The following is a 14,559-nucleotide window of genomic DNA, read 5'->3' as shown; positions in this document are numbered from 1 at the left end:
AATACAAAAATTAGCCAAGTGCAGTGGTGCATGCTTGCAATCCCAGCTACTGGGGAGGCGGAGGCACAAGAATCACTTGAGCCCCAGAGGTGGAGATTGTAGTGATGAGAGATCACACCACTGCACTCCAGCCTGGGCCACAGAGTGATAGCCTGTACCTCCGCCACAAAAAATACTGTGAACAAAATAAAAATAAAAATACAGCGAATCAAAATTTGTGGAATGCAGCAAAAGCACTGCTTAGAGGAAAATTTATAGCACTGAATGCATATATTAGAAAAGAAAAAATATCTAAAATTAATAATCTAAGCTTCCACCTCATTAAACTACAAAAAGAAGGGCAAATTAACTCCAAACTAAGCAAAAGAAAAGAAATAGGCCGGGCGCGGTGGCTCAAGCCTGTAATCCCAGCACTTTGGGAGGCCGAGACGGGCGGATCACGAGGTCAGGAGATCGAGACCATCCTGGTTAACACGGTGAAACCCCGTCTCTACTAAAAAATACAAAAAACTAGCCGGGCGAGGTGGCGGGCGCCTGTAGTCCCAGCTACTCGGGAGGCTGAGGCAGGAGAATGGCGTGAACCCGGGAGGCGGAGCTTGCAGTGAGCTGAGATCCGGCCACTGCACTCCAGCCTGGGTGACAGAGCGAGACTCTGTCTCAAAAAAAAAGAAAAGAAATAATAAAAGTTAGAGCAGAAATCGATGCAATTAAAAACCAAAAATCAGAGAGAAAATCAGCAAAACCAAAAACCAGTTCTTGGAAAATATCAGTAAAATTGATAAGCCTCTGACCAACCTAATTAAAGAAAAAAAAAAAAGATATGAATTACTAATACCAGAAATGAAAGAGGAACATCACTACAGAGCCCACAGACATCAAAAGGATATTAAAGGAATACTATGAAGCATCTATGCCCAAAAATTTGGTAATCTATGTTTAATAGATCAATTTCCTGAAAGACACAGTCTGCCAAAACTCATATAAGAAGAAACAGGCCGGGCATGGTGCTCACGCCTGTAATCCCAGCACTTTGGGAGGCCGAGGCAGGCAGATCATGAGGTCAGGAGATAGAGACCATCCTGGCTAACAAGGTGAAACCCCATCTCTACTAAAAAAGCACAAAAAAATTAGCTGGGCATAGTGGTGGGTGCCTGATCATGAGATCAGGAGATTGAGACCATCCTGGCTCATGTGTCTACTAAAAATACAAAAAAAAAAAAAGAAATTAGCTGGGCGTGGTGGCAGACACCTGTAGTTCCAGCTACTCAGGAGGCTGAGGCAGGAGAATAGCATGAACCTAGGAGGCAGAGGTTGCAGTGAGCCAAGATCGCACCACTGCACTCCAGCCTGGGCAACAGAGTGAGACTCCATCTCAAAAAAAAAAAGTGATTGGCTTTTGTGTATTAACTCTGTATCCTACAACTTTGGTATAGCTGCTTATTAGTTTCAGTAGTATGTTGTTGATTCTTTTCGATTTTCTACAACTTTACTGATGATATGATCATCTATGTAGAAAATCTTTATATCTTTTATTTCCTTTTCTTATCTTATTGCATTAGCTAGGACTTCCACTATGGTGTTGAAAAAGAAGTGGTGAGAAAGGACATCCTTGCCTTGTCCCTGATCTTACTGAGAAAGCATCTAGTTCCTCACTATTCCCTGTATTGTTAGCTGTGGGGTTTTTTGGTAGATGTTCTTTATGAATTGAGGAAGTTCCTCTCTTTTCCTAGTTTGCTGGGAGATTTTACCTTGAATGGATGTTGGATTTTGTCACACGCTTTTTCTGCCTCTATTGACATGATCATGTGATTTTTCTTCTTTAGCCTGTAGATGTGATGAATTGCTTGATTTTCAAGTATTGGACCAGTGTTGCGTATCTGGGGTAAATCTCACTTGGTCGTGGTGTTTACTTCTTTCTATACATTGTTGGATTTGAATTGCTAATATTTTGTTGAGCATTTTGCATCTATATTCATGAGAGATGTTAGTCTAGTTTGCTTTTTTTTTCCCCCCCTGTGTATAGTCGCTTTTCCAGGCACTTAGCATAATTCACTGAACACAGCAGACAGAAATCCTTGTCTTCCTGGGGGCTTCCATCCCAGCTGGGAGCAGCCAGCCCCACTGGACATCACTGGGCAGGTGGGGCACACAGCACGTGGCACGTGCTACTCTTGCAGGTTTGAATGCATCCTCCTCTGCTGGGGTGGGGCCTGCCACCCAGGGCCAGCTAAAAAAGTACGTGGACTTTGGGTGGAGAGGGTGGGGCTGGCAGAGCCCCAGTCCTACATCTTGTGATACAGGTAGAGGTAGAGGTAGAGGTCTGGGATGTCTCCTGCAGGAGGGAGGACTAGCAGAGCTGTGGTTGGGGCCACTTGAGAGCCCATGGCCCCACCACAGGTCCCAGTGCTGCTCGCCTGTCCATGCCTTGATGGGGTCCCTGCATGGGGCATGGTGAGCAGCCCGGTGCACACCTCAGTCCTGCCTAGCGTGCCGTGGGACCGAAGACCTGCATCTGCCGTCCTGAGAACAGCATCCTTGGGAAGACTTGGCCACGAGGCGAACAAGGCCTCTCCGAAGCGCCATAAAAGCTCTGCGGAGGCTGGGCAGGGGAGGACGGACTAGTGTGTTTCCTCCTCTCGCAGGGACTTATGCAGCACCTACTATGTGCAGTGAGTGCAACAAACAGCAGACATAACCCCTCCACGTCCAGGCTGAGGATTCAGTGAGGAGAGGCCGGGAGGCAGAGGATGTGCCAGGCTTCCCTGCAGGCGGGGAGGTGGCAGTGGAGCAGGCTCTTTGCCAGCCCCTGCTCAGCGGCAGCAGGGCCCAGCCCTGTCGGAGACGATGGGGAATGAAGGCCCAGGCCACTGGCTCTGCAGCCAACCGCCGGGAGGACCAGCCAGTCCACCCTTGCCTCAAGGTCCGGGCGGACCCAGTGCAGCAAGGGCCGGCGTGGGTCCGTAGCACCGCGCCCAAGTCCTCCCTGAGTCCACGGGGCAGAGCTGGAGGTGACCGCCTGGGACGAAGGGACGAAACTGGCCGCACAGAGGGGCCTCCAGAGCAGACAACCCGAGCGCCCGTTGCTCAGATGTCCTGGCCTCACTGGAGAGGTGAGGGCTGCAGTCCGCGGTGGTTGGAGGGCGGTTTTTCCTTTCCAGAGGGGTCCTGGAGCGGGAAGTGGCCTCCCTTCCTCTCGGAGGTCGCTGCCGGTTCTCTGAAGTCGCGGTGCGAGAGCACGGAGGCCAGCACCTACCTCCACCGTGCGCCTGATGTCGAAGGCCATCTGCTCGGGCCCGGCCGGGCCCCATCCGCCGCCGCCTCCCCCAGGACTAGGAGCCGCCTATCAACGAGGACCCTGGGGAAGTGGTAAAGCCCTTCCAAGCTGATGCCCGAGCCGGACCTCATGATGAGCGGCAGCGGCGGACCCAGAGCGAGTATGCCGGAAAAAAGCGGGAGAGGGTGAAGCAAAGGCCGGGGCCCCAGTGACGCCCCCTAGTGGAGGGACAGTCTAGAGTGGCGTTGCCCTCTTACTGAGGGAGGGCCCATGGTCGAAGGCCGGAGCACACTCTAGCTCCGGACCTGGGTGACCGGGGCGCACCTCGGCCTTTGCAAGTTTTGAACCCGGTGGTGCCCGACACTGGCATCAGCATCATCTCGTCCGCCTTGCGCGTGAGCTCCAGGGCAGGCCGCGAGCCGGAGTCGCGGGTGCAGGCGCGTCGGGAGCACCGGGGAGGTCTGGCCATCGGGCAGGCAGCCGCGGGAGTCCCCAGGGCTTCCTTGTGCACCTGGGGACGAGGAGCCACTTCCCTCATCAGCCGGCGCTGCGGGACCAGGGGGAGGAGGAGGAGAAGGCGTGGGCGCGGAACCAGGTCCAGCTGCCAGCAGGCCCCGCGCAAACCAGGCGAGGGGCATCCACGTCCAGCGCGCCCTGGGCCAGGAAGAGCACGGGGGGCAGACACGTCCCTTGCCGAGTGTCCCTGAACGGATGCCGGTCCCAGAGGTGGCCACCCCTTGGGGCAGTAGCCACCCTGGATGTGCTCCTCCCAGCAGCCACTGCAGTCTCTGAGGGGCACGTGCTCTTGGGGTTCGGGCTGTATTCTTGGGGTTCGGGCTATATTCCTGGACCCCGGCTCCCGGATCTGCCGCAGTTGGTCCAAGTCGGGCGCCCACTCCGGCATCACCTAGCGCCGCGGGTGCCCCAGCCCCGGGTGCAGGCGCGGGAGCAGCGCAGGGCGGCTCGGGCCGCCAGAGGCCCCGCAGAAGTCAGCGCAGGAGAAGGCGCGAGGCTCCGGGATGCAGGCCACGCCCTGCCCTGCCGCCGCTCACAGGCCTCAGAAGTAGTTCTCCGCGGGGGCGCAGCTCGGTCCACCAGACGCCCTGGGCGGGGACTGGGACCGCGGGGTGTCAAGGCCCAGGCCCTAGAGCTCAGGCCAGCTCCTCACTTCCGCTGGAGCAAATTGTAGCTTTTTTTCTTGTAACGACGTCTTGTCGGGTTGTGGTATTGGGTCATGCTGGCGCCATAGAATGAATTAGAAAACATTCCCTCTGCTTCTATCTCTTGGGCGAGATTGTGGAGAATTAGTATAATTTATTCCTTAATGTTCACAGGTAGAATTCACTAGTGTACTCATCGGGGCCTGTTCTTCCTGTTTTGGAGGATTATTAATTATTAAATTCTCTAATAGAGGCCTATTCAGATTATGTTTCTTTTTTCTTTCTTTCTTTTTTTTTTTTTTTTTTTTGAGACAGCGTCTGGCTCTGTCGCCCAGGCTGGAGTGCAGTGGCGCGATCTCGGCTCACTGCAAGCTCCGCCTCCTGGGTTCACGCCATTCTCCTGTCTCAGCCTCCCAAGTAGCTGGGACTACAGGCGTCTGCCACCACGCCCAGCTAAATTTTTTTTGTATTTTTAGTAGACACGTTAGCCAGGATGGTCTCGATCTCCTGACCTTGTGATCCGCCCGCCTCGGCCTCCCACAGTGCTGGGATTACAGGCGTGAGCCACTGCGCTCGGCCAAGCCAATCACTTTTCTACAAACAATGAACGAGTGGAATTTGAAATTCAAATACAATACCATTTATATTAACACCGCCAAATACAAAATACTTAAGTATAAATATTTTAAAATACATGTATAAGCTCTATGTGAGGAAAGCTACAAAACTATTATGAAAGAAATCTAAGAACGAAATCGATGGAGAGAGACTCCGTGTTTAAGAGCAAGAATACTCAATATTGTCAAGATCTCAGTTCTTCCCAGCTTGATCTATAGACTAAATGCTATCCCGATCGAAATTTCAGCAAGTTACTTTGTGGTATTAACAAACTGATTCTGAAGCTTATATGGAGAAGCAAAAAACCCAAAATAGCCAACACAATATTAAAAGAGAAGAACAAAGTTGTAGGACTGACACTACCCAATCTCAAAGCTTATGCTAAAGCTGCAGTAATCAAGACAGTGTGGTATTGGTAAAAGAACAGACAAATAGATCAATGGAATGGAATAGAGAGCCCAGAAATATATCCATAGAAATATAGTCAACTGATGTTTTTACAAAGGAGCAAAGGAAATACAATGGAGAAAATAAATTATTTTCAGTGAATGGTGCCACAACAACTGGACATCCAAATAGAAAAAAATAAATTTAGATACAGACCTTACACTCTTTGGAAAAATTAACCCAAGGCCAGGAACAGTGGCTCACGCCTATAATCTCAGCACTTTGGGAGGTTGAGGTGAGTGGATCACCGGAGGTCAGGAGTTCGAGACCAGCCTGGCCAACATGGTGAAACCCTGTCTCTACTAAAAATACAAAAATTAGCCGGGCGTGGTGGCAGGTACCTATTCTCCCAGCTACTCGGGAGGCTGAGGCAGGAGAATTGCTTGAACTCGGAGCGGGGCAGGGGGCGGGGCAGGTGAAGGTTGCACTAAGCCTAGATCACATCACTTCATACCAGCAAAACTCCACCTCAAAAAAAGAAAAGAAATGAGCTACCAAGCCAAGAAAAGACATGTAGGAATCTTAAATGCATATTACTAAGTGAAAGAATTTAATCTTTAAAGGCTAAATATTGTATGGTCCCAACGTATGACATTCTGGAAAAGGCAAAACTATGGAGACAGTAAAAGGATCAGTGGTTGCCAGGGATTAGGAGATGGGGAAGGATGAACGAGGGGGCACAGAAGATTTTTTAAGGCAATGACACCATTCTGTGTGATACCATAATGGTAGATATGTGTCATTAGACATTTGTCTCAACCCATAGAATGTCTGACTCCAAGAGTGGGCCCTCAAACTATGGACATTGGGCAATAATGACATGTCCCTGTAGTTTCATCAGTAATAACACATGCCCCACTCTACTGGGGATGTAACTGATATGGAAGGGTGTGCATGTTGGGGGGCAAGGCATGTATAGGAACTGACTGCACTCAATTTTTGCTGTGAACCTAAAGTAAAGCCTATTTAAAAAGAAAAAAAAAAGAACTGGAGAATGGATACAGGTAGCCTCTTAGCTGTCTCTGCAGTCAGCCTGGTGTCGGAGCGTCCTGGGCCCTCGGAACGTCACTGGTTTGCAGCCTGGGCGGCCTTCCCTTTTGCCCAGTGGGGAGAGGCTGAGACTTCTGTAATTTCAACACCTTGGTGTTGGGTGTGACCTGAGCACCTGCCTGATGCTCTGCCCTGGCCCATAGTTGGCCCACCACTGTCAGCCCGGCATGAGCCTCAGAGTTCAGGAGGGCTTCAGAGGACCAGGGAGCTTCCCTGGAGGAAAACCCGGATCACGAAATCAAAGGCAGCATCAACATTTGTGACTCAGAGACCAGGCATGGGGCTTCTCCCACATCCACGTTTACTGCTGGGGACACTGATGAGGACTCATGCTCACAGTCACACAGCACAATAGCAGACCCAGGACTCAAAGCTCAGCCCGACCCATCCAAGCCCACACTCAAAACCACTCGACAAGTCTGCACCTCAAAACCACTCGACAAGGCTGCACCATGATCAGCAGGCAGGGCCTGTGCTGAGTGCCAAGCCTGGAGGCCACGGAAAGAAAGGGGGTAAGAAGGTGCAATTTCACAGAAAAATAGAGGTACACCTTTGTTGGTTGAGCTGAAGGCTGAGACAGTGTCTCAAGGGAGCAAAATGGTTGTGTGTCAGGAATTGGTGGGTTCTTGGTCTCACTGACTTCAAGAATGAAGCTGTGGACCCTCGCGGTGAGTGCTACAGTTCTTAAAGACGGTGTGTCCACAGTTTCTTCCTTCAGAGGTTCAGATGTGTCCGGAGATTCTTCCTTCTGGTGGATTCATTGTCTCGATGTCAGAAGTGAAGCTGCAGACTTTCACAGGGAGTGTTACAGCTCTTAAAGGTAGTGTGGACCCAACGTGTGAGCAGCAGCAAGATTTACTGTAAAGAGTGAAATAATAAAGCTTCCAAGGTGTGGAAGGGGACCCAATCAGATTGCCACTACTGACTTGGGCAGCCTGCTTTTATTCTTTTATCTGACCCTACCCACATCCTGCTGATTGGTCCATTTTACAGAGAGCTGATTGGACTGTTTTGACAGGGTGCTGATTGGTGTGTTTACAATCCTTTAGCTAGACACAGAGTGCTAGACAGAAAAGTTATCCAAGTCCCCACTAGGTTAGCTAGATACAGAGTGCTGATTGGTGTATTTATAATCCCTTAGCTAGACATAAAGGTTCTCCAAGTCCCCACTAGACTCAGGAGCCTAGCTGGCTTCACCTAGTGGATCCTGCACCAGTAGCTGCAGGCGGAGCTGCCTGGCAGTCCTGAGCCGCGCCCGCACTCCTCAGCTCTTGGGCGGTCCATGGGAGGGGGCGCCAGGGAGCAGGGGGCGGCGGCCGTCGGGGAGGCTTGGGCTGTGCAGGAGTCCACCGAGGAGGGGGGGCCTCGGACATGGCGGGCTGCAGGTCCCGAGCTCTGCCCCGCGGGGAGGCGGCTTAGGCTCGAGCATGGTGCATGCAGGCCAGCAGTGCTGGGTGACCCGGGGCAACCTCTGCAGCTGCTGGTCCGGGTGCTAAGGCCCGTCACTGCCCTGGGCTGGCGGTGCCTGCCGCCGCTCCGTGTGCGGGGCCTGCCGGGCCCGCGCCCGCGCCCGCGCCCGCGCCCGCAGGAACTCGGTTCCCGCCCGCACCTCTCCCTCCACACCTCCCTGCAAGCAGAGGGAGGCCGCTCTGGCCTCAGCCAGCCCAGAGAGGGGCTCCCACAGTGCAGTGGCGGGCTGAAAGGCTCTTCAAGCCGCCACAGTGGATGCCGAGGCCAAGGAGGCGCCGAGAGTGAGGGCTGCTAGCACATTGTCACCTCTCAGTGGCACCCAGGGAGCTGCAACCATGGGAAACATGGGGTCTCCTTTGGCCAGAAACGGAGTAAGCAAACAATTCCTAAGAAACCTTCACCGGCCGGGCGCAGTGGCTCAAGCCTGTAATCCCAGCACTTTGGGAGGCCGAGGCGGGCGGATCACGAGGTCAGGAGATCGAGACCATCCTGGCTAACACGGTGAAACCCCGTCTCTACTAAAAAAATACAAAAAACTAGCCGGGCGAGGTGGCGGGCGCCTGTAGTCCCAGCTACTCAGGAGGCTGAGGCAGGAGAATGGCGTGAACCCGGGAGGTGGAGCTTGCAGTGAGCCGAGATCCGGCCACCGCACTCCAGCCTGGGCGACAGAGTGAGACTCTGTCTCAAAAAAAAAAAAAAAAAAAAGAAACCTTCACCAAAAAAAGAACCTCCCCTGATATTTGGGTCCAAGAAACAGTCACAATTCTGACCTAAAAGGTTCCTGGCCAGGAGTGGTGGCTCATGCCTGTAATCCCAGCACTTTAGGAGGCCAAAGCAGGCAGATCACTTGAGGCCAGGAGTTCGAGACCAGCCTGGCCAACATGTCAAAACCCTGTGTCTACTAAAACTACGAAAATTAGCTGGGTGTGATGGCACACACCTGTAGTCCCAGCTGGCTGAGAGACTGAGGCATGAGAATCGCTTGTACCCGGGAGGCCGAGGCTTCAGTGAGCCAAAATCCCACCACTGCACTCCAGCCTGGGTGACAGAATGAGACTCTGCCTCAAAAAAAAAAAGAAAAAAAAAAGGTTCCTGTAACTTGAGTGTCCTAGGGGCTACTAGTAACTAATTAATCTCTTGATTGATGCCTCTCCATAAAGGTTAGAGCTTTATTTTCTGATAGAAGCCTTGCAGTTACTTGAATTTGAAAATTTCCTGTTAAGATATATGCACAAAATATTTGATACTCTTCCTTCAAGATGGGAAGCCTACCTGTGAGCCCAGGAGCTCAAGATTACAGTGAGCCATGATTGCACCACTGCACTCCAGTGTGGGCAACAGAGCAAAACCTTGTCTCTTAAAAAAAAATCGTAAAGGCTCATTAACACTTTTCCCTTTGAAAGTGAGCTAGATAAGGCCGGGAGCGGTGGCTCACGCCTGTAATCCCAGCACTTTGGAGGCCGAGGCGGGCGGATCACAAGGTCAGGAGATCGAGACCACGGTGAAACCCCGTCTCTACTAAAAATACAAAAAATTAGCCGGGCGCAGTTGTGGGCGCCTGTAGTCCCAGCTACTCGGGAGGCTGAGGCAGGAGAATGGCGTGAACCCGGGAGGCGGAGCTTGCAGTGAGCCGAGATCGCGCCACTGCACTCTAGCCTGGGCGACAGAGCGAGACTCCGTCTCAAAAAAAAAAAAAAAAAAGAAAGTGAGCTAGATAAACTTTATAACTCACTAATAGACTGTGGCAGAGTTGCTGGTGCAGCTTCTGAGACCAGGTCATAAGGGGCCTGGCAGCTCCCTCCTTGCTCTCCGTCATATCCCTTGCTCCAGGGGAAGCTAGCTGCCCTGTGCAGAGAGCCACACAGAGAGTCACCGAAGTCTCCTGTCAATGGCCAGCAAGGAACTGAGGCCTCCTGCCAACAGCCACGACTCACATCTCAAAAGCGTCTCCTCCAGCCATGGCCAAGTCCTCTGATGCTGGTCTCACTGGGCTGAGATCTTGACTGCAACAGCCAGAACCACCCAGCTAAGCCACTTCCAAGTTCTGATCCACAGAAACATGTGAGATAATAAGTAAATAAATGTTATTGTTGGGCTGGGCATGGTGGCTCACACCTGTAATCCTAGTGCTTTGGGAGGCTAAGGCAGGAAGATCGCTTGAGCTCAGGAGTTTGAGAACAGCTCAACCTAGAGAGACCCCATCTCCAACAACAATAACAACAACGAATTAGCTGGCTGTGGCAGTGCATGCCTGTGACCCCAGCTACCTGGGAGGCTGAGGTAGGAGGATCTCAAGCCCAAGGGTTCCAGGCTGCAGTGAGCTAGGATCTCACCACTGCACTCCAACCTGGGTGACAGACTGAGACCACGTCTCTAAAAAATTTAAAATAAATAAATAATTAAAATTAAAAATGTTGGCCGGGCGCGGTGGCTCAAGTCTGTAATCCCAGCACTTTGGGAGGCCGAGACGGGTGGATCACGAGGTCGGGAGATCGAGACCATCCTGGCTAACACAGTGAAACCCCATCTCTACTAAAAAATACAAAAAAAAAAACTAGCCGGGCGAGGTGGCGTGCGCCTGTAGTCCCAGCTACTCGGGAGGCTGAGGCAGGAGAATGGCGTGAACCCAGGAGGCGGAGCTTGCAGTGAGCTGAGATCCAGCCACTGCACTCCAGCCTGGGCGACAGGGCGAGGCTCTGTCTCAAAAAAATAAATAAATAAAATAAAATTAAATTAAATTAAAAATGTTATTGTTTGAAGCTGCTAGTTTTGGGGGATGGTTTGTCATGGAGCAGTAATAACAAATTTCCTAACAGAGACTTACGCTCCATCAGTGCATAGGGGCTATGCACATGTGTCTGTGGCAGATTCTCGCAGTCCTCCACGCTACCCACTGTGCTGTCACAGGGAGCGCTGTGGCAGGCATGTAGGTTTACCAGTAACCATTGAGTCCTGACAATAATCACTGGCCGGTTGAAAAGAGTACAAGGGTCCCCAGGCACAGAGCCAGCTGAAGGAGCGCTCATGGATGCAGAGATACGGGGGTCGGGGGAGTACATACTTGTTCAGGCCCTGGGGTGGGGATGAGGGGATCGGGTGAAAGGGCCCAGATAGTCAAAAGGCAAGGAGGTGCTGGGAGGGGCGCCACTTGCAGCCCAGGCTCCAAGTCCCCCATGCATGCCTATTGTCCCATCAGACTTCACTTACAAAATACAAATTTAAAGATAAAATTGTTATGAATTTCAAGACAGCAGCTACAGAGCTTACAACCCCAGGCACAGGGCCCTTCTGAGCAGGAAGTCCTCTGCAGCTACCCCAGCCCCATGCCACAAAGCCAGGTCTAGATGCATAGAGAGGTAGAGAGGGGCAGTTATCCTACAAGGTTTCAAAAAATAGGAGAATCAAATATTTATGAATAGACTTCACATCTTCCACTCTCCTTTGGCCTTTTTTCTATAAGAGATTCTTTGGGATTGTTCAAATGGACTGCAACACATTAAAAATGTTTTCTAGGAAATTCTAACTAATGTCCTCTCTCTCACCTTCTGGCAAAAAAAAGAATATCATTCCATTGACCCTAATTTGCACTCCTAACAGCAAAAAATGTCCTGTAATTTCACACTATTTCCACTAGGTGGCGAATGCTGTCCCTGAGAGGAAAAATGAATGGTAAATCCAAAGTGCCCCCAAGCAGGAGCTCTGGGAGTCCAAGTTTAACTTCTCTGAATGAACCCCTGCCCCCCCGTCACAGCCCCTGCCGTGGGTATTTACCACATCTTCCCATTATCTGTACTATTGCCTATGTTAAAACACACATACACACGCGCGTGCGCGCACGCGCGCGCGCACACACACACACACACACACACACACACACACATACATTTAGAAAAAGAGAAGACTTTATTTCCTGTAAAACATTCCAGCCTGCAAGGTGGCCATCTGCAGGCTGGGAAGTGTGCCAATGGCCAAGCACTTTGAAAGAGGAGGGGTTAGGCCGGGCGCGGTGGCTCAAGCCTGTAATCCCAGCACTTTGGGAGGCCGAGACGGGCGGATCACGAGGTCAGGAGATCGAGACCATCCTGGGTAACACAGTGAAACCCCATCTCTACTAAAAATACAAAAACTTAGCCGGGCGAGGTGGCAGGCGCCTGTAGTCCCAGCTACTCGGGAGGCTGAGGCAGGAGAATGGTGTGAACCCGGGAGGCGGAGCTTGCAGTGAGCTGAGATCCGGCCACTGCACTCCAGCCTGGGTGACAGAGCGAGACTCCGTCTCAAAACAAAAAAAAAAAAAAGAAAGAAAGAGGAGGGGTTGGGGCAGGAGCTTTATGCTGACCAGTCTGGCTAGACATACGTATTCAACAGGCTACAGGAGGAGCTATGAATATTCATGAAGGCACTGTGCCTCCTCTCTGTAATCCAGCATTTTGGGAGGCTGAGGCAGGAGGATTGCTTCAGCCCAGGAGTTAGAGACCAGTCTGAGCAACATAGTGAGATTCCATCTCTACAAAAAATACAAAATTAGCTGGGGTAATGGCACATGCCTGTGGTCCCAGCTACTCAGGAGGCTGAGGTGGGAGGATCACTTGAACCAAGGAGGTTGAGGCTGCAGTGAGCCACGACTGAGTCACTGTACTCTAGCCTGGGTGAGAGAGCCTGTCTCAAAAACAAACAAAAGAATAGTTATGGCCAGGCGCAGTGGCTCATGCCTGTAATCCCAGCACTTTGGGAGGCAGAGGTGGACGGATCACAAGTTCCGGAGTTCAAGACCAGCCTGGCCAACATGGTGAAACCCCATCTACTAAAAATACAAAAATTAGCTGGGTGTGGTGGCACATGCCTGTAGTCCCAGCTACTTGGGAGGCTGAGACAGAAGAATTGCTTGAACCCGGGAGGCGGATGTTGCAGTGAGCCAAGATCACGTCATTGCACTCCAGCCTGGCGACAGAGCAAGACTCCGTCTCAAAAAAAAAAAAAGGGGCCGGGCGTGGTGGCTCACGCCTGTAATCCCAGCACTTTGGGAGGCCGAGGTGGGCGGATCACAAGGTCAGGAGATCGAGACCATGGTGAAACCCCGTCTCTACTAAAAATAGAAAAAATTAGCCGGGCGCAGGGGCGGGCGCCTGTAGTCCCAGCTACTCGGGAGGCTGAGGCAGGAGAATGGCGTGAACCCGGGAGGCGGAGCTTGCAGTGAGCCGAGATTGCGCCACTGCACTCCAGCCTGGGCGACAGAGCGAGACTCCGTCTCAAAAAAAAAAAAAAAAAAAAAAAAGGAATAGTCATTAAGGTGTTTCTAACACATTCATATTGAACAAACATGTATGTAACATATGACCCATGTTTGCTCTGAGATGGAAACTGAACATGTAAATGTATTACAGTTAGGCCCTATACGTCAAAAGGCTTTTCAGGACACAAACACACTCTGTGTGCAACCTCTGTAAACAGGCTGGGGCAGACCATGGTCGGTGGTCTTCTTATCTGGAGAAAGTTATTGAAATCAGTCTCTTGTCCAATCAAAGCTGCAGTTATGGCTGGTGGAACAGGAGTTGGGGGTCAGTTAGTCACATCTGGTGGAACTGCAAATTGTTTCAGTATTGCTTATCTCAAGGCCAGTGCTTGTTTAGCTGCTAGAGAAAAAGAAAAGCCTTGTGGCAGTGAGAACAGAGTTCATTCTTTTAAGTGTGGGGTGCCTGACTTAACCCTTGCCTGGCATGGCCTTAGGTCCTGTTTATAATTCAGCATCTTATTCGCCACAAAGAGTCCGTCATGTCAGTCTTACTATCTCTATTTTGTCTTACTATCTCTATTTTAACGGTAATGCTGGTCAGTTGTTGTGTCTGAACCACAAAAAGGAGGGGGTGTAACGAAGTTTCTGACCTCCTATCCTGTTGTGGCTGGGAGCTCAGTTTTAAAGTTTTTCTGGGGTCCCGTTGGCCATAAAGGGGTCCATTCAGTTTGCTGGGGGCTTATAATTTTATTTTTAGTTTACACTTAAAATTTTTCTTAGAATCAGTTCTCTTTTTAAATGTACATAAATGTATTTTAAGAAAGTTTATATGCTCAAATTTAATTGAGAAACCAGTCTCACCTGTCACACACACAAACTAACATCACAGTAAGTTCATAGCAAATAAAGCATCATCATTCATTTCTGACCAGATACAGCTGCCGAGCTGAAGGGCCAGACATCAAGGCTGAGAGGCAGGTAGAAGTCCCATGGTTAGGGCTGTCAGCTGGGGAGGGGTGTCTCTGTGCCAAGCTAGACTGTATTTAATCCTTTTAATCACAAGAGACAAAAATCCTCAGACACAAGAGGGTATGTCAAAGGGTGTCAGGCCCCCCTTTCTTTTCTTTCTTTCTTTCTTTTTCTTTTTTTTTTTTTCAAGATGGAGTCTTGCTCTGTTGCCCAGGCTGGAGTGCAGTGGTACAATCTCAGCTCACTGCAACCTGTGTCTCCCGGGTTCAAGCGATTCTCCTTCTCAGCCTCCCGAGTAGCTGGGATTACAGGTGCATGCCATCAAGCCCAGCTAAATTTTG

The sequence above is a fragment of the Macaca nemestrina genome, chromosome 2 (assembly GCF_043159975.1).
Source record: "Macaca nemestrina isolate mMacNem1 chromosome 2, mMacNem.hap1, whole genome shotgun sequence".
NCBI lineage: Eukaryota > Metazoa > Chordata > Mammalia > Primates > Cercopithecidae > Macaca > Macaca nemestrina.
Note: the sequence above shows the minus strand (reverse complement) of the source record.